Below are 26,818 nucleotides of genomic sequence, written 5' to 3'. Positions count from 1 at the left end.
TTTCAGGTTTTGCTCATTACTGCAAGTAGGCAAGCACAATAGTTGATACTTCAGATTTAATACTCCAAGTCTAAGTCACTCAGTTCTAGAGAGAGAAAAATCTCCAAACCTACTACTACTACTAATATGCCCAAACACTGCTTGTGAAAGGAGTTGAAAAACAGGATCTGTAGGCTTTAGCCTCTTATTTTACCCAACTCAATTTCATTAGGAAAAACAGGACAAATAAGTATCACAACTTTGCAAGGAACATGCAGGTGGGACCATGCACAGACAGGGGTATAGCATAATGAAATGTAAGAACTGTGCACAAATTCCAGTTCAATTTAAAGCCATTTACGGGGTAAGTATCCTGCAGAGTTCTGGGTGCTTCTCTGGTGTTCAGTACTTCAGTCCCACCACTGTGAAGGTAACCAAAAGTGTTCAGCAACAGGAGCACCAACTTGGAAATCAAACACATGGGGAAAGCTTGCTTCAACCCTACAGGAACAGAGCAGCTACTGGTGAGCTGATTTTTCATCTATCTCCTACTTTCTTTTCAGAAGAGCCCTTTAAGTAATAGCTTTTGGACCCTGTGATCCTTGTGCTTTAGGCCTTTTGAATCAACTCAAGTGCCTGGATTTCAGCTATCTGCTCATCCTTCCCAGACACCTCCAGCATCACTGCAGCAGCTGCAAACCAACATTCTCACTGAGCAGCAGGTTTCTACTAAGTTACAGAAAGGAGTAAAACAGCCAAATGCAGGCACAAAATGCAAAGTACTTTGTTTTCACTCAATCCCTTTTTCTTCCTTACCTGACACATTTCAGCTGCTGAAAGCCTCTCCTATTTCTCAGGTTTCTCCAGTGACATAAGCACTGCTGCTTGCTTCTGCTTACATCATCACTATTTCTACCAAGAGTCTTTTTCACAAACCAGATACTTTTGAGCCCATTTCCTTAATTCTGCCCATTACATCTGTTCATATACTGACTGTTTTCACAGTCCCTGAAGTATTTTCTTCAGGGCTGTCACCTCTCTTTATTTTCCACAAATGAAAGGCTCTTCTGAACCAATACATCCACCCAGTACAGCAACTTACTTAATGTAAAAGTTACAGATTATCCCCAAATTCTTCATAACACAGAAAGCTTTCACTGGAAAATTACTTATGTGGCAAAGGCCTGCTACTGACATTATCCAATCTTGAACTTCCTTTGTACTGTGAAGTTTCTAGTAGCAAAATACTACCACAGAGCAAAACACAAGTAGGAAGAACCTGCAGTTGGAGCATATGACTTTAGCTGACAATGAGTAATTTCCCCCCTCAGGGAACACATGGGACAATGCTATACAATAAGCACAATGAGAGCATGGTTTGTATCAATAATGTAGCAGAGAAATGTCAAAGCTTTAGGTGATACAACTTCAGAGACACAAAAGAGGCACTCTCTATAAAGGAAATTTCTGAAAATACCCTAATGCTTCATTATGTGACTGTGCTGGAAATGAGTATAGAGACATCCTTTTTGTTGTGTCATAGAATTTAGACCTTCAGCAATCCAAACACTCCTGATACACATCTGCTTCTTTTTCATGCTCTCTCAGAGTAAGGTCCTGTCACAACATTATGCTGAACTTTAACAGACACTGATCTTCCAGCCTAAACCTGAAGACTTCAAGCATCTTGCTACAAGGCTGATATCAAATGTGCACAGTGGGTGATGACGTCAGAAACCAAAATCTATAATCCTTTATAAAACACGAAGTCTTCTCCAGCTTGCAGAATTGGCTGAAAAATTCCAGTACAAAAAGCCAAAATGTCAAACATTAAAAGAATGTAGTTGCAGCTTGGTAACAAATGTTGCTCACACTGCTTTAAGCAAGTAACAGGCATAAATAATTTTCTGGGCAAGGTAAAACATGCAAATATGGTGGTTTACAAGTACGTTTAAAGAGAGTCTATTACTATTTTTAAAGTCTACTAATTGTATTTGAAAATATCCTGGCTGGATTCCTCCAACACAAGTGTCACATGAAAGCTGACTCGTCTGTCCAGATCCCGCTGTAAAGCACCCACTGATTTCTTATGTTACCACTACAAAACCATCTGAGAAGCCAAATGCCCATTGCAGAACCTACAGCAATCCTCCTCCTATGCATTCTGGAATGTATAACCTGTGTTTGACATATAAAGCTTTAGATCAAGAGCTGGTTCTTTTCCTTTTAACTTTCACATAGTATTTAGTATAATGAGGTCCAGGAATGCAGATTCTACAGATCTCTATAAAGCGATTAAAATTCTGATGTAACTTCCTTCAGCCTTTTTTACTACTGATTCACTACAAGCAGCTCTGAAGTCTTCACGAGTCTGCCTGTGATCATTAACAAACTTCAGGAATAGTAAAACAAATCCCAGCAAATACTCCCAATCTTTTGTCTTGGATGTCAGAGACATTATTCTCTACAGAGCAGTGATACCAAGCTGAACAAAAACCATTGCAGTGTAAGCCGCATTTAGTGAATAAATCCTTTCATTACGCACTTCTCAAGGTTTTTTGGATGCTCTTCTCCCCATTCAAATTTGCCCTCAAGTGGTAAAAAACCCTCCAGAGATGGATTGTCCCATTAATTTCTGTTCTTATTTCAATGTTACCCTTACAGGCATCACAGCTACTACAGGAAGGGCACAGCTGTACTTATCAGTGGTTCTTCACATTAAAAAAATCAGACTTTCTCTTCACGTGAGATGCAGAGCAGTGGTTCATAACTCATGAGAGGGAAAAGGCAGGGTCTGATATATTTAGTATCACACATTATTAGCTGTGTAGTGCTTAGCATCATGCATTTGCTTTGTTCATGCCAATTATTGAGTCTGTGGTTGATTATCAGCCCTTTCGGCAGGAGCATCAAGAGCCTCTCAAGAGCAGTTGGGTCACCACTCAACATGCACAGCACCATGCACCAGGCATCCACAGCACCCACTCCAGGAATGAGACAACACAGAGAGTGGTTATATGAGCTCTGCCCTCAGCAAGTTTTTACTCACTCACTACTGTCTATGCAGGTTTTGTGTGACTTTTAACTTAAGAATTCAATAAAAGTAGTTGCCATAGCAATTTCCACATCACTTAGTACTTGTACTACCTCTGAGAGTCAGAGCACCTTTTTATAGAAATTCTTACCAACATACCATGTGATCTTTGTGATTTTCAGATGCTTTTTGAGGAAAAGAAGCATCTTAAATCCTGTGAAATTTCAGAATCCTATTAAAAAGTGTTGTCTTTGTTTCAAGGGGGAACATTGTATACCACACATTAAAAACTTATGCATTTCAGGGGAGACAGAAGAACGTGGCACATTTCAGTAGTATTCATCATCCACAAAGATGATGGAAAAATATCTGCCAAAAAGAAGCTTCTTGCTCCGTCAAAGATACAGCATGCTTAAAGAGAAGTTTTGTTTCCATGGTGACTGAATTTGGAGTAAGAACATCTCCTGCATCAGACATTGCTAAATCAAAAACCCTGTTGCTTTTGTTCATGCAGCAAGCTGGATTTTTAACCCTCTCTCATCCAAACAAATATTTAATTAGTATTTTGCTTTCCTGTTTCTCTCTGTATGACATTTCCTTGTAAATGAAGCAGGAAAAAAGCAAGAAGACACAAGTAAATATCAGATATCTGATCATACCATCTAAATAATTAGAAACAGCTCTAGTTTTCAATGGCATAACAGTGTTTTAAAAAAAACATTTTTAAAAACATATCAGTAACAAGCTGTCTGCAAAATACAATTACCAAGTATGCATAGGCCAGTGATGTACAAGTTCTTTGCCTTCCTCACCTCTCAGATATGAAAGCCAACCCTTCCCTCATACTCTCAACCTCACGCTTTTCTAAAGAATGGGGGGAAAGGATTCTCATCAGTCAGCTTTGAAGGGATGACTACCCAGAGCATGGTCAAATGTAGGAACGGGAAATTCAGAGCTGAAGGTCCTCAACAGCCACATTTTGGTCTGTCTTTCACTTGCTTAAAATTCTGATCTATATCACAAAAACTGTCAATGGCTCCACTTCAATCAGTCAGGTAACTGCTGCTCAGATCAATGCCAGGCACTGGACTTGAGGCAAAGTTCATTGGCTTGTGCATCTCACTTTATGCCAAAGCACCATAGGATGCAGAAGACTGCAGGAGCAAGAGGCAAAACGGGAAGCCATAGCTTTGTGTCAGACCAGTAGGAACAGACTGATAATGGCATGGCTTTTCAGTGCTGATGCAAGATGACAAAGGGACAAATGGCTGAACCCTTGATGCTCTGGGGACACATTGCTTGTGATCTCACATGTAGCATATAATTTTTTTCTGCAGAAATTAAAAGCCCACATTTAGCACTGAAAACAAAATATAATAGAGCCACTGAAGCTAGCAGCACCTTCTGGCAACTGCATGATCTATTGTCATATGCAAATTATGGGAGCACTATTGAAAGGAAAAAAGTCCATGATAAAAAAATAATAACTAAATTATGCTTGAGACCAGAGTTAAGTTAAAGGATACTTAACAGGGTTAGCTGCTCTAGCATTTCTGGCCAACATTTGCCAAGTTGCACAATTCTCTGCACAGGGGAATTTATTTTTTTCCAGCAAATGAAATACTTCAGTACTTCTTTCTATATAAAAGCAAGAACCCTAATAAAAGCAAGAAACCTAATAAAACAATGGATGTTGAATGTTTCCATTTAAATGTATCTGAAGGATCAGAGTCATTATTATCCAAGTTGCCCAACACTTTCCAGTATAAGGCCTTTGTTTGTTGTTTATGCTGTTGCCAAGCTTTAGGCTGAAAGTTTACATGCTGGGTGTATGCCTCAAGCTATTTCTTTTATCTTTTTTTATTATTTCAGCTAAAACAATACAGCTGTTTTTTAATTGAAACACGGAAACTGTATACTGCTTTGCCCACAATAAAAAGCTGTCAACTTTTGTCTAGTTTGGCCCTACCCACCCTGCAACTGAGAGTGCAACTCAAAGCTTTGGCAACTAGCAGCACTAAAGCAAGAACATTCTCTGCCGTGACCAGAAAAATTCACCCACATTTAGCCACTTTGCCAACTCTGGAAAGCAACATCTCAACCGGCATGAACCTATAAAAATAAGTATTCAACATTCTTTTCCTAAATGCAGCATTCTACACTTTGGCCTTAGAATGTAATATTTTGTTGACTACTGTCAACAGCATTGTCCAAAGTCCCATGTTACAATGCAACCAAGCAGGCAGAAGCCCGACATTGAATAAAACATAACTCTTTCGGATCTCTTGGCTCTTACTGCTTTTTCTGCAGCACGTTACCCTGCCAATAATTCTCACCATACTGACTATAGAAACAAACAAAAAGGCACAAAAGCAATCAAGCCAAATTAATCTAGACATTCAAAACCTTCTTCATCAGCATCTAAAGATGAGAATTTTCCCATCCAGTTTCAGCAGACCCTGGCATATGAGCAGCAATTGAGACCTCATTTTTATTTGGAGTAGAGAAAAATTAGTCTTTCAGTTAAGGTGAGATTTTAAGTCCTTAAAAAAAAAAATTACTTTTCTTCTACTTTTATCAAGGTTAAATAAAATGTTTCCACTCAAATGTTATCTACAAGTCTGTCTGCTAAGTCAAATCTTGTGATATCAACAGCTTAATTCTTCAGAAAATATGAAGAATGGGACTTCTCTCAGCTCACTTAATGATGGGTGTCTAAGAAGGTGGACCTAAGTAAGCTCTAGAGAGTCCTGTCTCTCTCAGATGGCTACCAAATGTAGCTAAGACCAGACACTTAAATTCTAGTCAGCAAAAGCTAGATGAAATGAGTCCTATCCAAAGAAGGAAACGCAAGATGAAAGCTTGGCTCTCCTCATTTTGGCATGTGCTCATGGTCTTATATCAGAGATTCCAGCTGCAAGCATCAGCTTGAATTGTGTTGCTTTCATCGTACTTTAAAGAGTTTTCTTTAGAACTGCAACATGAAATACTTAGAAACGCAGTAACAGTTTATTAGTGCTGAGAAGCATTTCTGGGTCCTGCACAATCAGGGCTTGGAAGGAAAGGTTCGCACCATGTCACAAAGTGCTGGGAGGATCCAGGGTGGGAATCCTGGATACTTTCACAATTCATTGTCATGGCAGTCAACTTTCAAAAGATTTCTAAAAAGGCAGCAAATCAAACTTGTTTCTTTAGACATGTCACTAATGTGCAAGCATGTGCCACAACTCCACTACAAAGGAGTAAAATCGATCTGTCCCATTGGGTTTTGTTGGCATGCAGTGATTTCTCTTTAACTGCTACCAAGTCCTTCTGTCTCATAGCGTCTTTCTTCCATCATGTCACTTGGGCTCCTTATGGCTATTGACTAAAATGATAGTGAATCTTTTGTTTTATACTCTGAGTCAAACAGTTCCACATAAGAATACTACACCCATATATTTTGAGATAGACATTGTATCTCAAGTTGCTGCTCAGATAAAAATAAGCTTTGCTTTTTACCATAGTCTACTACACAGAGACAGCATAGTTGTGTCCATTTCTTCCACAACAATGTTTCGTCTCTCCACAAGTAGGTGACAAAACAAACATATCTATTCAAAACAACCTGGGCAGCATCCTTTTGAGCTTTTTTTCCAACTTTGCATAAGCTCCATCCACACAAACAAGGAAATGAATAAGTCAAGCAACAGAGCTTAGTAAAAGTTTCCAACCTGACAATGAATAAAAATTATAAAAGTTGGTGTCATAAAAAGGTTCAAATGCAGAAGAAAATATTGAAGATTTGTGTGCATAAGCCAAGAATATAAAAAAAAAGAGACTGAGAGAAGTACATTTAATTTTCAAATCAGTTAAACTCAGCAGTCAATAGGTTGTAAATTGTTAAATAATATGCCTGTTCATACAAGTTCTCTCCATGATTTACTCATTAGCATTTACAAAACAGTAAGAGTTTACTAATGCAATCACCAGCACCTGTTACTCAAAACACCCTTTACAACCTTCTGACAACTGGCCTTTCTAAGGGATGAGTAAAGGACCATAGTCACACAGAACCATACCTAGATTGGAAAAGACCTTTAAGATCATTATGTCAAATTATTAGCCTAACACTGACAAGCCCTTCACTAAACCATGTCTCTAAGCACTATGTCTACATGATTCAAATATCTCCAGGGATGGGGACCCCACCACTTCCCTGGACAAGCTGTTCTAATGCCTGATAATCCTTTTTGTAAAGGAGCTCTTCCTAACGCCCAGTCTAAACTTCTTTTGGCACAACTTGAGACCATTTCCTCTTGCCCTGTGAACTTGTTACTTGGCAACAAGCAGTTTGGAAATAGACCATCATGTCACTCAGCCCTGTCAAAACCCACAGACTGCAAGACATTAAATGGCTTAGCGCAGTGCCAAACCTCCAGCAGCCCTTCAGCCAGTCAGCATCCTGATACTAGGACTCAACAGTTCTGCATTAGCCATTATTTGTCCTGCAGAACCAAGAGTCTTTCCAGGCACTCCAGAGTGCTATGATTTTCAGCCAATTTTGTATCTACCACCATTTCCTGAAATTCCAGATCAGCATCTACATGTGTTTCACAAGGATCACTCCTAACAGATATTGACAGAGACAACATTGCCATGTTTTAATGTCCTGTGAACTGCTGGCTAAGACCACACAGAAAGTTGTGAGTACCAGGTGGTCCAATTAATTTATTTATTCCTTCAGTATCTTCATAAAGCCATAGGCACGTTCTGCATTTTGCCATTTAAAATCACAAACACTTTGCCATCATCCCTAGAATACTGCCAGTTGCTTTACTACCTTCAGGCTTGCAGAACCATGGCTGAAGTGCAGTTAAGAGAACTGCAGATCTCAAACTGCAAACACCTCTTGGACAAACCAACTGTCAAGCAAAGCTTGGCTGGTCAGCAACCAGAGTTTTTACTAGGAAATCCTCTCATTGGCCTTGACCAGTGAAAGTCAAATATGCAAAGCACAACACAATCAACAGAGTTTACTTTGTAATGGCTCAAATAATGACTTCAAACACTTTGTAGAGATGAGCAGAAAGTTTAAAAGATACTATTTTTATTTCTCCTGAGAGCTCTAACTGAACTGACTGGGATGGCTTACTTAGGTGAGTCATTAATAGTGGAAGGACCATCAGCTGGAAGTGACTGTCCTGGTGAAAGACAGGAAATCCTTATAAGTTCCTATCTTACTTTGAAACATGTCTATGAAGAAAACCTTTTTGTCAACAGCCACATTATACAAACAAACCAACCAAAACACCACCACAAACCCACCACACAAATGACAGAAAGTTACGACAAGGCTCTATCAATTCATATCTCCAAATTGGCAAGTGTGGAAATAGATAACAGAGTTTTCCTGGGCAGAGATGTACTGGAACACCCCACTGAGGCATGACCCACCTTACCATCCAAAATTACTGCAAATTCTTTACCAGTCCTTTAATTTCAATATTTTCTTTTCTCTCTCTGAGAAGTCTTGCAGCAGATCCTACAACACAAAGCAAAAGCTGCCTTACAGCCAGTCTCAGATCTAGCTGATGTGAAAGTGGGATCCTTACCATCTGGTACCTGGAAGCAATTCAACATGCTTCATTTCTGCAAGTAAAATGATGAAGGAAATCATTGTGTTACTCTCAGTTATGTTTAACTAACAAAACCCCTAGAATCTCACTTTATTCTCAGTCACTGGCCTCTTGAAGCCTACTGTCAGAGTTGCCTCTTGTCCCAAGCACAATCTGTACTGGAAATATCTCCACATTCTTGGTGTATAGATTCTCTTCATACTACCGGCTCTGATCCCGAACAGACTGTCTATGTGCTTGGCTAGGGGTAACTAGCACAAAGTCTCAATTGGATGAGCATGACAAGCATCCCAGAATCATTAAATATTTTCACTTATCTTCCTAGAGATTTTATGCTGACATTTTCTTCTTTTCTCAGCACTTACTGAGCTACTAGAATTATTTTTTAAGAAATCAAATGTCATGGAAAAAGCTGAGAACTTCTTCACTGAGACCAGTCCCCATGAAGAGAGACTGGTTTTATTAAACATCATCCCATTTAGGTGGCTCTTTCTCACCTTTGTTGCTCAAGTCACTGTACTGTGCATTTACCCAATAGCCAACCCACTAAATTACTTCTCTGCCATAAGACAAAGCAATGTAATAACACAGTCCAGTCACTCAGGCAAAGGAACAGCTTCTGGTTTGTTTATATGGAAAATGGTAATTTGCAACAGCCTCAACACATGAAATATTGTGGATCAGATAACATAGTCATCAGCCTATGCTCTTCAGAGGCCAGTAACTCTTGTTCAGCATCTCACCTAGGAAGAAAGCTTGGCTATCTGAAAAAAAAAAAAAAGCACTAATTAACTAAAAAATTTTTGGGGAAAAAAAAAGGCATCTGCACAGGAGAGTTTGACAAATGTTTATTTTCTGAAGTGTTTAATTTATCTGAACAAAACACTGCATTTTAGTTTTAATTATAGTTTGACCAGCTATGCTCCTTCCCAGAGAACTACAAATCTGCAGCACAAAAGCAGCTGTACTGGCTGGATGAACTTTCTCTTTTTCCCCTTTTTGTTTAAAGTGCTGCACATCATCTGTTTGACTGTTCTTTGCTCTGGTGGAGAGCCATATTGGATATAGTTTTACAGTCCAACTGCAAATGCACTGCCTGTGGAAGCCACTAATCCAGAGCTCTGCAGCTCTATTACAACCTGAATTAACATTTCTGGAATTGCTGAAGGTTTTGAAATGTTATTACTCATTTGATAAGTATTTGGAAGGAGTTTTCAAGGTAGGCAAATTCAATGCATCATGTAGATGCTATTTCTTAGATTTTTTTATGTAACATCACTGGAAAGAGTAGAGATGTAGGACAGAGAATAGCAGCTTCCCAGGCACACCCTCACAAGTTGGTACCCAGGTTGTAGAGAGAAAAGATCTTTTTTTTTAATGTATAGAGAGTACTTTAAATACTCTCAGTGCCAGCATCGACAAGTTGTTTAGAGATTACTGCAGCTAAAAATTGATGGAGAATGGAGTGAAGAGAGCAGCACTGAGAATCTCTTCTCATGCTACACAGGAATGATGTTTTAGGGGCAGTTTTTAGACAAGCTACAATTAAGCCTAGGTGTTATTTTTTCAGGCATCCTGAAAACATCCTTCAGTTGCTATGCGGGGGGCTGGCAGAGTAGTGTAAGAACCTCTGCTTTGGCACAAGCTGATGGTGTGACAGTGTCAGGGGCGCAAGCAAAGTGCTCTTTACTTCATGAGACAGTTCACAGCACCCCCCACTGTCTCATCTGCTGCAGGATGCACAGTGTGGGATTCCTTAGGATCTCTTAACTCAGCTTCTGGATCATCTTGCCACCATGATGGAAAATCAAGGCAATACTCAAAATTGTGAAACAGAAAAAATATTATGCACATTACTAGTATTACAGTGAACTTCTACTTTTTCCCCTTGCAAAAATCCCCAGATACTCCATGGGCATCAAGTTCATGACCTTTCCCACTGTAAGCACAGTCTGAGTAACGGAGTTTCACACATGAGGCATTTCCCACGACTCAAGGAGCTGAAGTCATCCTTGCCTCTCATAGCCGAGCACAAAACCTACAGCTACCAGAGCTTCACCAATCTTGCAGTTTTTCTGAGTGTGGTGTCCTGGTTTGGGGAGAGAGATAACCTATCACACATTTACATGTTTGCCAACCAGATCTGGTGTGAACAGAAAAATGTCAACCAGGCAAACGGACCTGGCTTTCTTCCCAACAAAAATGGCTATTGCTTCTACATGAGTTTTCCTCCAGGGACGATGATGAGTCACATGTGACCTTAGTCACATCCCCAGTCCACAGTGGGATGTTTCTTGAGCATCTGTTAAGTCTACACCAAATTTGAATGTTCCGTTTACCTCTGCCTGTCACAGCTCCTTCCCACCCCCACCCATTACAGGGGGAAGGACCAGCAGTAATGGGTGTTCCTGCCCGCGGCCGGACTGTGGCAGGACGGGCACAGGGGCAGCGTGGTAGCAGCATGTGCTGCTAGAGGCACACGCCGCCCGGCCAGTCCGGATGGCCCCAGCTCTGCTGCCCAGCGGCGTGCCCGCGCTGCGCGGCGCCGGCTGCCCTCTAGTGATGTGCTCACAGGATAACCGGCGCTCTGCAGCCGCGATGCTGCCGCACGGCTTTATGCCGTCTCCGCTCTGCTCAACCCCCAGCAGTTAGCGTCTTTAAATTCAGACGTGGTTTTGATGTGTTTTGCTAACTACACTTCAGCATCTGCTCTCCGCTTTCAGAAAGAGATTTCTCCCGGCAGCAGAAGACAAACTACTGCTCTCAAAAGCGGGCAGAACAGGTAACGAAACACTGTGCACGTATGTGGGTGCCGAAACCATTCGTGCTCCTCCTTCTAACAAACATTTCCCAGCAGTGAACTGAAATGTTTTCAGTCAGATTCTGGACTGTTGCTACATACAGAAATTACTGCTCACCTGTCATGTTTCATCCCAATTTATCAGTTCTGACGGCGGGAAAGGCACTTCTGCTAGAGTTGTGTTTCTGCCCAGAGCCTCCACTCTCAAAGAGCCAAGACACTAATTTGAGTCCCTACCGCTCAGTCAAGGGGCTCTGGGTTATTCCGACTAAATCACTGTGTTGGAATTTTTTTGTTTGTGGGTTTGTTTGGATTTTTTTTTGTTTGGTTGGTTGGTTTGGGGGGTTCTTTGTTGGTGGTTTTGGGGTTGGGTTTTTTTTGAGTTTGGTGGGGTTTGGGAGGTTTTTTTTTGTTGTTTGGTTTTTTTGGGGGGGAGGAGGGTTGTTTTGTGGGATTTTTTTTTTCTTGTTGTTCTTCTTTGCTTTGAGGTTTTTTTTTGGGGGGGGTTGTCCAGGTTTATTAGTTCCTGAACATTTGCAAGACAAGAATCTTAGAATCATAGAATACGCTATGTTGGAAGTGACCTCTACAGGTCACCTAGTCCAACCTCCCTGCAGTCATCATGGACATCCCCAATTAGATAAGGTTGCTCAGACCCCTATCAAGCCTGACCCTGAATCTTTCCAGGGATGAAGCCTCCACCATCTCCCTGGGCAACCTGTTCAAATGTTCTACCACCCTCATAGTGAAGAGCTTCCTCCCTATGTCCAATCTAAATCTACCCTTTTCTACTTTAAAGCCATTGCCCTTTGTCCTAGGTGCTACAAGCCCTTGGAAACAGTTCATCTCCAGCTTTCTTGTAGATCAACTTCAGGTACTGAAAAGCTGCTATAAGGTGTCCCTGGAAGCTTTTCTTTTCCAAGCTGAACAACCCCAACTCAAAAAAAAAAAAAGGCACAACTGTGTCAGACACTTCCGCAAGTCTGACTGTTTAAGCATTTATAAGGAATACTCCTAGTATTAAACAGCTGCACAAACACCTCCTGGGGATGTCTCAAAACCACCCTTATATGCAAAATTTCAGTCACAGAATGAGATTCAGTTTTCACTATGTTGAACCTCATTATATTCTGCTCTCGCAAATGGTGGAATAATTTATCTTGTCACAGTCTGATGAGGCTCCAGTGCCAACATTCCCCTGACCCACATACTCCCTTCTGAGCCATTTTGAGGAAAGGATCTAAAGACCTATATTTTTTAATTACTTTATAGCATGTGATTAAGATAACTTGCTAAAAACTCAAGGGAAAATTAGGGCAGAAAAATTAACTCTTGAGAAAACTGCAAGTTGCTAACATTAAACATACTCATTTCTTAAATGAACAAAACAAACAAAAAAATCATAATTCAGCACCTGGATGTGCCAGGCAAGCCAGAAAGCCAGGCTGTACCATCTAAATTTCTGGCCTTCCTAGAAATTCATGTTTGAGTTTGAATCCCATGAGCAAGTTTTAGTGCCTACAAGTCATTAAAGTGGAGAAGCAAGTACCTCACATGCAAACTCAAGCCATTTAAAATTCTTATGCAAGATGTGGCAAGAGTCAAGCTGAGGCTAGTGCTTCCAGTAGACACTTAGGTCGCTTTAAGTGACCCAACTTTGTAACATTCTCCAGAAGTCTCATCATCCCTTTCCAGCCCTGCTAAACTGCTCTTTCCTTCACAGGCTGAATTATCTCCAGCAGCTGCCCATGGCTTCCCCTCTGTAGATTGTATGGTGTACACCTCTAGCTAGACACTCAAGCTCACAGACCAGACATCTCTGGCATTATCTCAATAATACTCGTCTCATTTGCTGCCCTCCTCCCCCTTTCTTTTTTTTAATTAAGAGTGAGTGTCAGTGAGGCTTCTGGACTCTGATGTTGTGGCAGGAAGCATACAGCCAGCTGTGATGGGCTGCATGCATTTGAAGAATGTATGTTTTTTAGAGTCCAGAGGAGTTATTACTGACAAACAAAATCTACAGGTCCTTCATAAATTCACAGTCATGACAGATACTCTATTACTGGCAGAGTTTGAACATGATAAAATAATTGATTTGTCTCAGGGTAAAAAGTATTACTTCCTTTAGATGCAAATGTCAAAAGTTAATGATACATCTGATATTACCAATATATTTAGATTTTTTTAAAATCAGTGAAGACACCTCCTCTGAATAAGTTTTATCTTTAACTGTCCAAACAAAACCAGACAAAAATTCTAGGTCTTTGTAGAAATCTCTAATTCACTAAACTATTATGAACTAACTTAGTTCAATTTCAGGGCTCCTCCTCATTTTATAGCACCTGCCATAAGCCCTGAAATTATCTATTTCCAAAGTCAGGCAGAGCAAGACTGAATGTAGGTCTTCATCGAGGTGCTTATGTAGGATGTAGCTGTGGCCAGTTTGAACACCAAAGAAAGCTAGAAAAGTCTTCAGTAATGCTGCCAATAAGGCATTTCACAAATATAGATGTTTCCTAAAGGCACTGTTGAACCCAAACAGGCTTTGTGGCCCTAAGTCTTGTGGGAGCAGTCATTTCAAAGCAGCTTGTCATGGTTTAGGAAGAGTGATTTTCATTTTCCAACCATGCAGCTTGATGTCACTATAACACATTTACAGCAAAATCCCAAAGATATCAACCCAGTAGCCAAAGTTCTGATCTCGAGATAGTTGATGACAATCCTGACTTCCTGTAGCTGGAGCGAATGAGATCCCAAAGCAGACATTTCCACAACCAAAATACAAAAAAAATTGAGCTTCTCCTGCCTTTTATAACAATCAAAACACAACAGAGGTACAAGATGCATCTCTGTCCATGCCTCCACGATTGGCTGCTCTCTATGGCCCTCCCCCATGCCCTCTCAGCCACGATCTTTGATCCCTTCCACAGTGCCTGGCCCCTACCTCCCTCCAAGCTTACAGAGGAAATGGGCTCATTATCTGCAAGCCCATCAGCAGAGCTGGCAAAATCCTTCCTTAGCCCTGACTGGGAGATGAGTGTACCAGTGACGCAGAACTACAAGTGCAGATTTTGCCTCTGATCTATTATGGTAAAGCAGAGAAAATACAAATTAGTTAATGTCAGCTATACACGTGCCCAAGCCCTTTGAATGGGTGAACTCCAGGAACAGCAGGAGCAAATGTGCTCACAATTTGATTTTTACTGACACTAATATCCTCAATGAAGCACTCTGCCCTTGGAGAGACAGGCTATAAGAGAAGGCAATATGATGGCACACTAAGGAATGAGGAAGTGTCCTTGGTTAATATTTGCAAGAAAACTGAAGGATCATAAAGGTACTAAGACAACAATTAATTTCACCACTATATACTGGCTGACAGAAGAATATATGCCATTGGTATGGAAGGGCAGGAAATTATGGTACAGAAGAGAGTGTGCACAAAGCTATCTCCAGGGATGCTGGAGAGAGAACTTGCTACTTGATTTCAAAATGTTTTGTTTCCAACAGTCAGAAATTCTCAGCAGACAGCAGCTATACCAAAAAATCCCCACCAAAATCCCAAGACTCTATCTATTAAGCTTACCACACCTGCTTCCTTTTTATGCATCAGGAAAAAAATATCAAGTCAAAGGCTCTATCAAACTTGTCAAAACAAGAGAATGTTCCAACATGTCAGCCTCATCAATCAGCTGCTGCCATGGCAGGAAATGCAGTATTAGGTTTCACATGGGTAATAAACACTTCTTATATTTGACATTGATTTCTAACTTGTCATTTTTTTTTTTTTATTAATACCTCAGCCCAAAAAGGAAGGAGTGGCAAAGCAAGGCAGAGACATAAGACTCTTAAAGGATGCATCAGATTTGATCTTGTTGATAATTTGCATTGGTTCTAACCAATGAAGAAGGTGACCTCTGCTGTCCAGAAGAGCTGGTCTTCAGTGCTCTAAGGCCCTTATCAGGCCATTTATTTTAATCTTGCTTTCACAGTTAAAAGAGAAAATGAAAGAAAATGTTTTGGGTGAGAGAAACATCTGTTTTCCATCTTGATTGTGCATTTGCCCAAATCTGTCAAGGCTAAGTAAATGTCACAGTCTTCTCAGATTCATAATACTTCATCAGTGACTGCTGTTAATTAGGAAAGTAGATGTAGGCTCCACTCCTATGGTAAAGGAGACAGCATTTACAGGAACTATATCTATTCAGCTGTACAGGCGTCTCAGTCTAATCTGTCATCTGTATCCCAGAAAGACAAGACGTAATCAAAATTCTCAGGCCCACTGAGGCACAAGGCTCTCTATGGCATCCACATGCTGCGATGCAGTGGTAACTCACTTCCACTTTTGGAAGAATGCTTCACTTGGGGCAAAGACTCATCATCTTTGGTTGCTGTTTTTTTTCCATCTGTATATAAAGCAAAATTACCACCTGACAGCAAGAGGGCAAATGATTCATGTTTGTAAGGTGCTAAGAATCTCTATGACAGACCTTGCTCCTACCAAACACAGGAAAATCAATTAATCCATCTCAGTGCCAATCAGTCTCAGGTACAATCAGTCAGTAATCAGGTATCTGAACATTATTTCCTATCAGGTGCACATATATTTTCCTCCTTGTTTTAATGCAGGCATAGGCAAAGTGCTTATTCATGTTTCATATGTGCTCCAGCATCAAGACAGGCACCAGAAAGATTTATTCAGGTCAGCTTCTACAATCAGTACCTTGCTGTACCTTGTACTAAAAAACTGACCAAGCAGCAATTAAGATGTGAAACCATGGCTTTTGGATGAAGCAAATGGTTGTAAGTTGCTCTGAAGCCACACAAAATTGTTTCTGCTATGATGCTGGGGAGGGACTTTTTAGGATAGCAGGTAGTGACAGGACTAGGGGGAATGGAGCAAAGCTGGAGATGGGTAGCTTTAGACTGGACATGAGGAGGAAGTTCTACAGCATGAGAGTGGTAAGAGCCTGGAATGGATTGCCCAGGGACATGGTTGAGGCCCCCTCCCTGGAGGTGTTTAAGGCCAGGTTGGATGAGGCTCTGGCCAGCCTGATCTAGGGTAGGGTGTCCCTGCCCATAGCAGGCAGGTTGGAACTAGATGATCCTTGTGGTCCCTTCCAAGCCTGACTGATTCTATGATGTTAGGCAGCTGGTGTGCTGTGGCTGCTGTTTATTGAAGTAACTCATCTCATTGCTACCTCCAACCCCCTCTCCTATTTGGTACAGGCATCTTCTGTTACTCTTAACTACAGTGTTTTTCACAGGAAAGCACTTTTTGTTCTGTGCCCTGTCTTGCATAACAGAGCCTTAATATGGGCTTCAATATCTTAAACTTTAATGTTTAGCACTTTCATGCTGGCCTTTCTGTGTTGGCCTGTGCTGCTGTAAATGAAAAATAATCAGTTGTGCACCTCCAGGGTAATCCTGGTCTTAAAGTAAGAAACTGAATTTTAAATTCAATGCCTCATAAGCCAAGCAATTTCTGCTGATTCAGGTGCATGTGTGACAAGCAGCTGCCCTGGGGAACTGAGTGCTGATCTCACATTCACATGCTCCAGGAGACAGGGGAAACCCTTCTGCTTGTATCACACTGCAGATGAATCTTGGAACAGTTGTGCCAGAGTGTGAGGATTTTAAAGGGACATTAAGTCATGCAGATGGGCATGCAGCTGAAGTGGAATTATTCTAAAAGCTGGACTGTAAGGTCTGCAGAAACACGCTGTTTAAGAAAGTAAAACTCTGCAGCCACTGGGTTCCTAACTCAGTCTGGGGATCTGTTTTTACAGCCAACTTTTAGTATGCTGAACAGAGGCATAAAGCAAAGGCATGATAATCAGGAGAATCTCAGGATCAAGTGGCTGCACATATGGCTAATTCAGGAAACCTGTTCTTTAAGTGTGTAGTATAAAGCTTCATTAAAAGTTTGTTTTGAAGTGATTTTTCTGCTCTTTGTTCTCACCCAGTTCCTTTAAAGTTTGGTATGATTTGCCTTTTTTTTCCCCTTGAAAACAAATCATACTTAGAATAAGGAGACCACTGACCTACATTCTTACAGCTCTATTATACTTAATTGTGAGGCACATCAAATGAAATTCAGGTGTGACTGGCAGTAAGACAGGCTGCAAAAACATCTACCTCTCAAATTCCTAAGCCTCTCATTTGAAACCATTAGAATAATCTCTTTGAAAGATACAAGCAGGGTTTCCAATGGCTGTTTTTTTCTTCTGAGACACAGTGGAGCAAGACTTTTCCTATCCTTGAAAAGCCACTTAAATCTATAGATCAATCTAAGCCAGACACAGGCACATTAAAATTAGAATATATGTTGCCTTTAAACACCTCCATATTCAGAGATATTATGACCAGATTGCTGCAGTCTGTCAAAATAAGAGCTGGGAACTTATGAGTTGTGTTGGGTGTCTGTGGAAAACCAGCAGGCAGTCCTGAATCTGGACCTCTAAGAGAAGAGATAAAAGGCAGACTGGCACTTAGGAGTGCGCCTTGAGAGGGACAAGTGAATTGGCCCCCTTTGCCATAGGTTGGATTCTGGCATGATGATGCTCCAGGTGTTCATTCTGAGGACAAAAAGCAAATTCCTCTACTAATCTTCTGATCACGCTAAGCTGTGAATCTCAGTCTAGAGGAAAGCACTGCTACCTCTCTTGCTCTGGCAGCTCATGAAATGTCCTATGGATGTTTCATCCTGTGAAGCATTCTCACTCACCATTGCCACTTCGAAACTGCTAATTGCCAAGACATGACTCTTAATGAGTCCCACGGTATTTACAGAGACGTTGTTCATTTCAAATGGTGTTATCTTGCAGTTTTCCACACAAGCAGTACTGAAGCACACCAGATCATACCTGACAATCATCCTTTCTGTCATCCACTACAGCTACAATAACTACTCTTGTTAGAAAGAAAACACAGCTCTGCCACAGATACACCAAGCAATGCAGATTTCGATTATTTTAAAGATTTTTCCAATCTGTCCTGCAGTTTCACCATATCAAAATTCACACAATCCAGCTAGAAGAAACTCAGCTTCTCATATTCCTCTCTGAGAAGACATGGTATAGTTGTGTGGGGCTTTCTGTATCTGAAATATTTTTTTTCAATGTTTCTGTGGCAATAGTCTAAAAGAGATTTCTCTTTTAGACATACCACAGTCATTATTTTAACGCTGGCGGTCCGCCGCGAGGCGAGCCACCGCCTGTTAAAATCAATTTTTTAGGCTTGAGGTGAGGAGAAAGTTCTTCACTGAGAGAGTCATTGCCTACTGGAATGGGCTGCCCAGGGAGGTGGTGGAGTAGCCATCCCTGGGGCTGTTCAAGGCAAGATTGGACATGGCACTTGGTGCCATGGTCTAGCCTTGAGAATTGTGGTAAAGGGTTGGACTTGATGAACTGTGAGGTCTTTTCCAACCTTGTTGCTACTGTGATACTGTGAAAAAGGCTATTATCCACTGCTCTGGATTAATATTTTCCATTCTTCACCAACTCTAATTTTGTTCAATTTTTAGAGTCCTCAAAAAGTTTATGATAAAAAGTTTGTTTCAGTGATGAGCTTCTACATTCAGGACATGACATGATGCTACTAATCTGTTGATGAATTCAGTTTTAAGACATCTCATCTTGTGCATAGCACTTAGAAGCCCTGCTGCTCCACAGGGTTTATGAGCCCCAGGTGTGTTTCCCAGTCCTTGCTCCCATTTTTGCCCAAGGAAAAACAAAATCATTGTCTTCTGTGTGTCTAAAACAAAGAGTTAATTCTCTAATTTATTCCCATCTGAACCATCTCAGAAGTACTGAGCCTAAAGTTCTCCCAGATCTTGCTCCTGCTGGATTTCCTGTTCAATTTTGCTAATGTAGGACATTCCACTCAAATGACCAAATATTGGTATCTATGCAAATGGAACAAGTTGCAATGTAAACATTTGAAGTTTGCTTGCATGTCTTTCAAAACCAATAAATAGTATTTTTGCTTTGAACCTTCTGTTTCAAACACTATGAAAAAGATTCCTTTCAAGTAAACAAACAGAATTCAAATCAAGATGATTCATGCAGGGTGAAATCTTCTACCACATTGTAAGGCTGCTGCCTTACAATATCATAACTCAGATGTATAGCAGAAAGACCATGATTTTGTAGTGAAAACATTGACAGACCCTTAACTATTATAGTGCCTCCTGGCAGTGCTATAATTAGATTGAACATAACTATTAGTCATATTAATTAGTATACACATTCCTTGTTTAGCACAATAAAAATTACTAAGCAAGGATGCCACTTAATTAGGTGACCTGGGAATCGATGCCCACCTATATTTCACTCTTATTTTAAGTGTCCTTACCAATCTAATATTTATAACTAAGTCTGGGTATTTATATGGCTCTCCACCTGTACATAAAATCACCTGTTAAATTAATATATATTAAATACCTCAAGGACACTTCTGAAATTGTGCTACCAGTTAATTTGGAACCATGTTCCAAAGAAAGAAATACATCACAATTTTAGAAACTCAAGGTTAATTGCATATTCTAGTAAGTCTCTTACATACCATAAATTTAAAAGAAAAGATAATGCATTCAGTTGAAATCCCCCATCATCCTTCCCATTTTCCAGCTGATGCCTCATTGTTTCCCTAGTGAAGTGCCCAGACTTCTTTAAAACCTCTGCCACTGGAACTGGTTAATGGCTACACTGTTGTTGGGAGAAACAGAGGCAATGTCTGATATGAAGCCCCACTGAGCTTCCCTAATCCCAACAGTACAGTATCTATCCACATTCAATATGACACACAATAAAAACTATGTTACACATAGCTGAAAATGTCAAGCTGTGAACCTGCATCTGAGGATATGTCCATGGATCCATCCCTCACTACTCCCACATCGTATCTCATTTTTAGGGCATCTATTCATACAAAGAGAGCACATTTGCACACATCACTTCCTGTCTATGAGAAGGTAAAACCTCTTCTAAAATCACATTCCTACATGCTCAGCACTGTTGCTCTATTTTCTGATCTCATATGATGTGAAATTCACCTGCACTTTCCTCTTTTTGGTTCTTTGCCTTCTCCATAATTTTTTCAGGAGATCCACCTAGAAAACTGGAAAACTACTTGGTAGCATTTTACTATTTAGAAGCACAAAGACACTCATTATGTGTGGCAGGATGTAACTGCCCTTCAATAACCTTTGACTGGCTAATGTAGAATCAGTTTTGAAGATTGAATAAAACTTGTGTAAATGCTGGCAATTCAGACAATAGGACAGAAACACACAATGGGAATTGCCCCTTCAAATAACTGGTTTTGACAATTTAACACCTAAAATTCACTGTCTTTAGCACCAAGTCCTCACACTTTCCTCCCAGTTTCTGCAGAATTAGTTCTGCTCTCAACATAAATAATTACTAGCCACATGTTTTTGTCAGAGGTGTTTTAAAGTACAAGTCTCCATGATATCTTTTAAACCAGTGGAAACCTAATATAAATAATCCTTGGTCTATGAAACCCTTCTGCACTTCACAAGTACAGTAATTTCTGCAGTGCTGACAAGCTTCTGAGAATGTGTCTAGGGCAGATGGCAAGCCATTGGGAACTTAGGTTTGTCTTTACTCAGAAAGTGGTAGGGCAAGATGATCTGTACTCATCTGTAACACATCAACCAAGGACTTATTTATCTGAGGCTTATTGAAGCTAGCAGTCTAAAGTGAGACCAGCTGTTAATTTTGTAGCATCAGACAAACTGATGCTACAAACATAACTGTTAATTATGTTTAATGATTTTGATTGCACTGGTTTCATACACAGCTTTCTTGAAAATAAAACATACCCACAGATACATTATATACAGCAGGAGACACAGAACGAAGCAATCACTCTAGTGAGTGTCTCTAAATGTTGAATGCAGTAACGCCACCCTGTGTTTAAACCTTGAGTGGGCAGAGAGCCTTTCAGTCTGTACTGTATTGCACCCAGAGTGCAATACAGTACACAACCAACAGCTTCAGTCTGATACAATGGCATTTTGCAACCAAACTGCTGCTCAGAAGAAGAACCCATAAGAAAAATGAAGACAAAACAAAAATGTCATGACATTTGGTATAGAAACCAAATGTGCTTTCTTGCCAGGTACCTGCTGACATTGCCAGACTTTAACCTCCTCCCCCTGAACCCAGAAAGCACACCACAGCAGTTAGCAATCTGTTCACACCATCATTAAACTGATTATCCCTTAGTGATGGAAAAGTCTCCACAAATGCCACAGTGCCACTGCTCTGTGACAAATCCCGTTCCTTCTAAGTGGTGAGCATTTAATATTTACTACCCCAGATTAATTTGAATTCAAAGGAAAAAAAGAATTAATGAAGAAATTTGCTTCTGTAGACAGACTATGGTAAATATCGATGTTTCATCAGAGCTTCTCTTTCATTAGTTCTAGACTAATTACAATGACTATTTCTTCTCCAGGATAATTCTACAAGCCAGTAAAAAACATGGAACAAACTAAATTCTCAACTCCTCACTGCAAAGGACTTCCAAATGATAACTGTTACAGATATGAAGAGAATGGGGCAGTTATTTTTTGCCACAGAATAAAAGATGTGCAAAAAAAGTCTTGATGACCTGATAGTCAATGCACGCAGCAATAGAAAATAAAACAACATAATTAATATTTTTAAAAAAAAATCAAGGCAACAACCATAGATATGTATGAAGTAATTTTTCCTACCATGAGCAGTCTTCTGCTGTCTTCTACTTCACCAGACCAGAAATACTTAGACCGTGGCCTTCCCAGTCAATCTTTTTTGGACGCTTCTGGAGAAGCTTTCAGTGATGTGGTTCTATAGCACTGAGGTCAGGCTGTCAGGGTCCAAATCCTTCTGCAAAGGTGCACAGTGGTAGATTTCTTGTGCACCCATAAACAGTGAAAAGAAGCGATTACTGCAAATGCTTCCTCTGTTATTCCCCAAATAGGCAGACACTTCAGCTGAAAAACATGGAACCGTGTTTAATACTGACAAATAAATGGATGTTGCAGGGCTTTCGGCACACATGAAAGAAGAAGTGAGCACTATCTCTCCAATCAGATGAAAGAGCACATCACTTTGCATGGGGTCACATTGTATTTGCCAGATTTCCTTCATAAATGACCACCTGCTAAACCAAATGACCAGAAAAAGCACAAGGCCAAGATTCACAAGAAACGAATGATGTCCTGGATAAGAGACACCTGAGGAGGCTGTGAAAGGAACTCAGCTGAGCCTCTTTCGTGTTTGTGATAAACGAAGAATTTGGTGAGAATTCACTTAATTTCTTTCTTGGTGAATGTAGTTCTTGCTACTTTGAAAGGCAATCTGTAGACTGTGCACCTCTTGTCCACTTCAGGTTGCTGATGTGGGATGTTAGGGGAGACAATGTTGAAGTCTAACATACAATATATTTACCATTCAGATGTCTTCTGTCCCAAGTCCTTCTTTCTGCCTGTTCTCCCATCTCCTCATTCCTGTAACAGACTGAATATCCTCCTGCCACAGCTTCCTTTACAGTATCTTCGGTAGCAGCTTTTTTGGGCCACATCTTCGTGTTCTGATTGAGTCCAGGCTCTCTCATCACAACCAATACCACAGAGCAAGGCTGCACTCAGCTTTCTCCTCTCAGCTTTGCCTATTTTCTTTCACATAGTCCCTGGAAGTACAGCTGAAGTAACAGCCTTCGTTTTTTTCCACAGCCTTTCTCCAACATTACACCATTTTCAGCAGCGATTCTGCTGTCCCCATGCCCAGGGGCCGGCAGAGGGCCTGCAGAGGTCTCTGAGGAGCGGGCGGTCTGTGGCAGACACAGCCAGTTCAAACCGGTTCTGCCGCCACACCGCCACAAGGCAAAGCTGGGTCCTTCAGTGATCCCAGGAGGGCCTCCGGGAAAGTGTGCTTAAAAAGCAGGGAAATGGTGCCTGGTCGTGAGAAGAGTAAGAAACAAACCTGTCAGCAACAAGGTCAGAGGAGGAGGGAGTGCTTTTATCACAGCTACTCACCTTTACCACCTGTTGCTCTGAGCTCCACCCAGACTCCAGGCCTGACTAATTCTGCAAGTGGAGGAGGTAATTTGTTGTGTGAGGAGAGATTCTGTTCTGAAAGGAAGCTTTTCTCACAGGTGCAGCAAGAGTTAGCTTCCATCTCCATCAAGAGCAGTGTCTCTTGTGTCTGGGGAGAACTGAATAAGCAATGTGGATTCTGTTCTCCTCCCTGGAAGACAGGCACTTATCTTTGAAATATAGAGCTGAAGGATTTCTCTCTAGGAAAAAATTATTCATGACAAATAAAAGAAAAATAGCTTCAAGCTGAACTGCCTTCCAAATTAGAGCTTGACTACAGCTTTTTCCATTTTATGAGTCCAGACTTTTGCTTTTAAGGGCAGTTGAATTTTCAGTTTACCCATGGCCAGATACAGTTTTTCGTTCAATCCACAATATTCTATTTATTGAAATGTTTCTGTTTTAAATAATTTCAAAATAATATTTGTTTGTCTCACCTAAACTCAAAACTAGAAGCATATCTGTATTTAAGTGTAGTAGAATAATTTCTTCCATCCCTCTATCTGTGTCAGCCTAATCAGGTCATCAGTGGGAACTGTTGACTTGTAGAAACACAAGACTTTTGCTTTATGAAAAATGACTGGCCTTGCTTTAAAGCAATTTAGTTTGTGTCAACATTGCATTTCTCATTAAATAATAGGCTCTAAGTGGCATATTCATTCTTCTTCAGTACAGACAAGAGCTCTCCAGGCAAGTCCTGAGATGCTATTTTTAGGCATCTCAGAGTAATAACATGCTCAGTGCTCTGTTTGGAGTATGTCTACAGTAATCATTCCTTGTCTACTCTGTTGTATTGGTCAGCTCCAGAGAGCTCATAAAAGTGTTAGATCTACATCCTTACTTGGATGCAGAAAGGCTATAAAAATAAATGTAAACATTTGGTAACACTTGGTTAGCTGTAAATAATGCCACTGCAGCAAGCTCATGAAATATATACACATACCTCTGTCTGGAAGTGAAATGCTCCCTCAGTAGCTAGCAACCACTTATCACTAATTCACCTACTTTTGGTGTTTCCTCCATGCACTACCTGGCTAGTTAGAGAAGTATTGGAGAAGGTAACCCAGACAATTTCATCTGCCAGAACTAAACCAGCGATGTGCAAGAAATATTTAGTTGATTTTTTTTTATGTTCCTTATTTTTATATTTTTCCTCTTTTTTTTTTTTTTTTTTTAGAACACTAATTGTTTTATCAAGGCCATTTCAATTTGTGGCATGCAGGTTCTCTTGTGGCAGGAAGGTTCTCAGCCTAAAACTCAAGGTGGCATGTGTTTCATTAGGCCTATCAATATTCCCAGTATTCTCTAGAATTTGCTTTTGTGGTTACATATTTCTCAGGAAGCATGCTGCCCTGGAACTAAATGTTAGAAAGATGCAAAATAACCCTAAGACAATCTAATGAACCCATATTATCAGACCAAGTCTTTCAATATCTTTGCTCTGTGCATTTTCTACTTAAGGACACAGGAGAGGCAATGTGGTTTACTTAAACTGTTTTTTAGTGACAAGTCATCTCTACTGGGAAATTAGCTGAGATATCAGTCATGTCATAGCATAGATGCAGCTCATCATAGCTTTTAAATGATTTATTAATGTAGTCAATCCAGTAGTGTTTTAGCACTGGTTAGCAGAACACAACAGTTAACTGTTGATCGTAGGGTATATAATGCCCAAATGTGTCCTTTGCAGTGTAACACAGTCTTGACTGCCCCTGCTCCAACTAGACCAAAGTCTTATTTTAACAAGCAGATGTCTATCTGCATCAAAAGGAGATTTGTCCTCAGCCCTATACATACATTGTTCGTAGGATGCCTTAAGGTTCTTGATCAAATCTAGTGCAACGCTGCATCACTACCCTTCCTCCAGGTAATGCTATTCATCAGTACAATGTGATTTGTCATTTTTAGGTTGATGACAACCAGCTCTGTGACTTTTCAAAGCTTAGCATTGCATATGTTGTCACGCCATTTAAAACATCTTGAACTAAAGCACAAGTGCTTTAACTGGAAGTCAGATAAAAGAGAAAATAAGTTAATGGGTCTGGGAACTTCTGAACAAACTGCTGTCTCCCAGGCTAAATTCTGCAAGTGAAAAAATAATTTGAATTCTTATGTTAGGAGTTAGAGTTTTAAAATGGCTTCAGCTTGGTTCAGAAACACCTCAAAGCAACATAATATTTTAAGAAGCTATTCTTATTCCCAGACCAGTGTATCGGAATAAGCCCCACAAGAAAAAGCAGTGCAAGTATTGGACAGTTTGGCTGCACCTGTCTCTTCCAGACCATTGCCAGAGGTGGAAGCAACACCCATTTAGCAATCAAATTAACATATCATTTTCCCCAGAGAAACTTATGCTTTGTTCCTCAGAACTCAAGTTGGACCTAAATGTAGCTGTACAGTAGCACTCAGCCCTTCAGTGCCGCATAGCATTTGTGGGGGGTTCATGCACTTTGTCACAGCAATACATCAGTGGAGATAACATAAACTTGGGAACTTGAATCAAAGTTGCAAACAGTAAGATTTTTTTTGACCCATTCCTAATAATAGTACCTCTACAGCAATAAAACTCCTTGTTTGTGACTTCTAAAGCACCAAGCACCATGGCCAAAACAGATAGAGGAAGACAACTACTCCCCAAGGCAAACAGGCTCTCAAAGGAAACAAGTTTGACTCCTCACAGCAGTCAGTAAAGTGATTTCTCCAGTGTCAACAAGAATTAGTCTTTTTTTTTTTTTTTGCTTCTGTTTCTAGAAATTTAGTCTATTTTCACCCTCAAATAGGTCTCCAAACCTTTCAAGCAGGTCAAAGTTTAACACAGGGAGGGATTCCAAAGCACTACAGAATTTAAAAGGCTGCTTCTGAGATAGCAGCAATTTTACACCAAAGAAATCTCCTATTAAGCAGGAGTGAAAAAGAGACCAGAATATTTGGCAACATGAAACAAAGTTCTGATTCATTAAAGATTGACAAGAAGGCCTAAATCTGTTGTGTGTTACTCATGTATTTATCACATCAGTACTAAATGGAATGGAGAAGATTCCTGAGACCCGAAGTTAAAAAAAAAAAAAAAAAAAAAAAAAAAAAACCTAGTCTATTTTTTTTCAGCTTACACTTAGGAAAACTGTTGCAGAGATTACTTCTGCTTAGATCAATTTCCTTGGCTATTTAAAACAAGGTAAAAAAAACCCAAAAAACTAAAACTTGTGTAATCATTATTAATTGGAAAAGCTGAATTTTGTCCAAATCACCAGGAACTGTACCGAGTTAAACACCTGTTT

At 40.3% G+C, this 26,818-nt stretch overlaps 1 long non-coding RNA gene across 9 annotated transcripts in view; it reads right to left on the bottom strand.

Moving 5' to 3' along the window:
* LOC135182430 (uncharacterized) overlaps positions 1–23,436 on the bottom strand; it is an 87,870-nt gene extending 64,434 nt beyond the window's left edge. For 8 of the 9 annotated variants that reach the window (XR_010305210.1, XR_010305209.1, XR_010305208.1 and 5 more), the window contains exon 1: positions 22,179–23,436. This is a non-coding gene — a long non-coding RNA (uncharacterized LOC135182430). The remainder of the gene's footprint in view (positions 1–22,178) is intronic. The other variant, XR_010305204.1, reaches the window with a different exon arrangement.
* Between the last annotated feature and the right edge of the window lie 3,382 nt (positions 23,437–26,818).

This window comes from Pogoniulus pusillus, chromosome 16, assembly GCF_015220805.1.
Source record: "Pogoniulus pusillus isolate bPogPus1 chromosome 16, bPogPus1.pri, whole genome shotgun sequence".
Classification (NCBI taxonomy): domain Eukaryota; kingdom Metazoa; phylum Chordata; class Aves; order Piciformes; family Lybiidae; genus Pogoniulus; species Pogoniulus pusillus.
The sequence above is the reverse complement of the archived record's forward strand: the minus strand, read 5'-3'. Positions and strand labels throughout refer to the sequence as shown.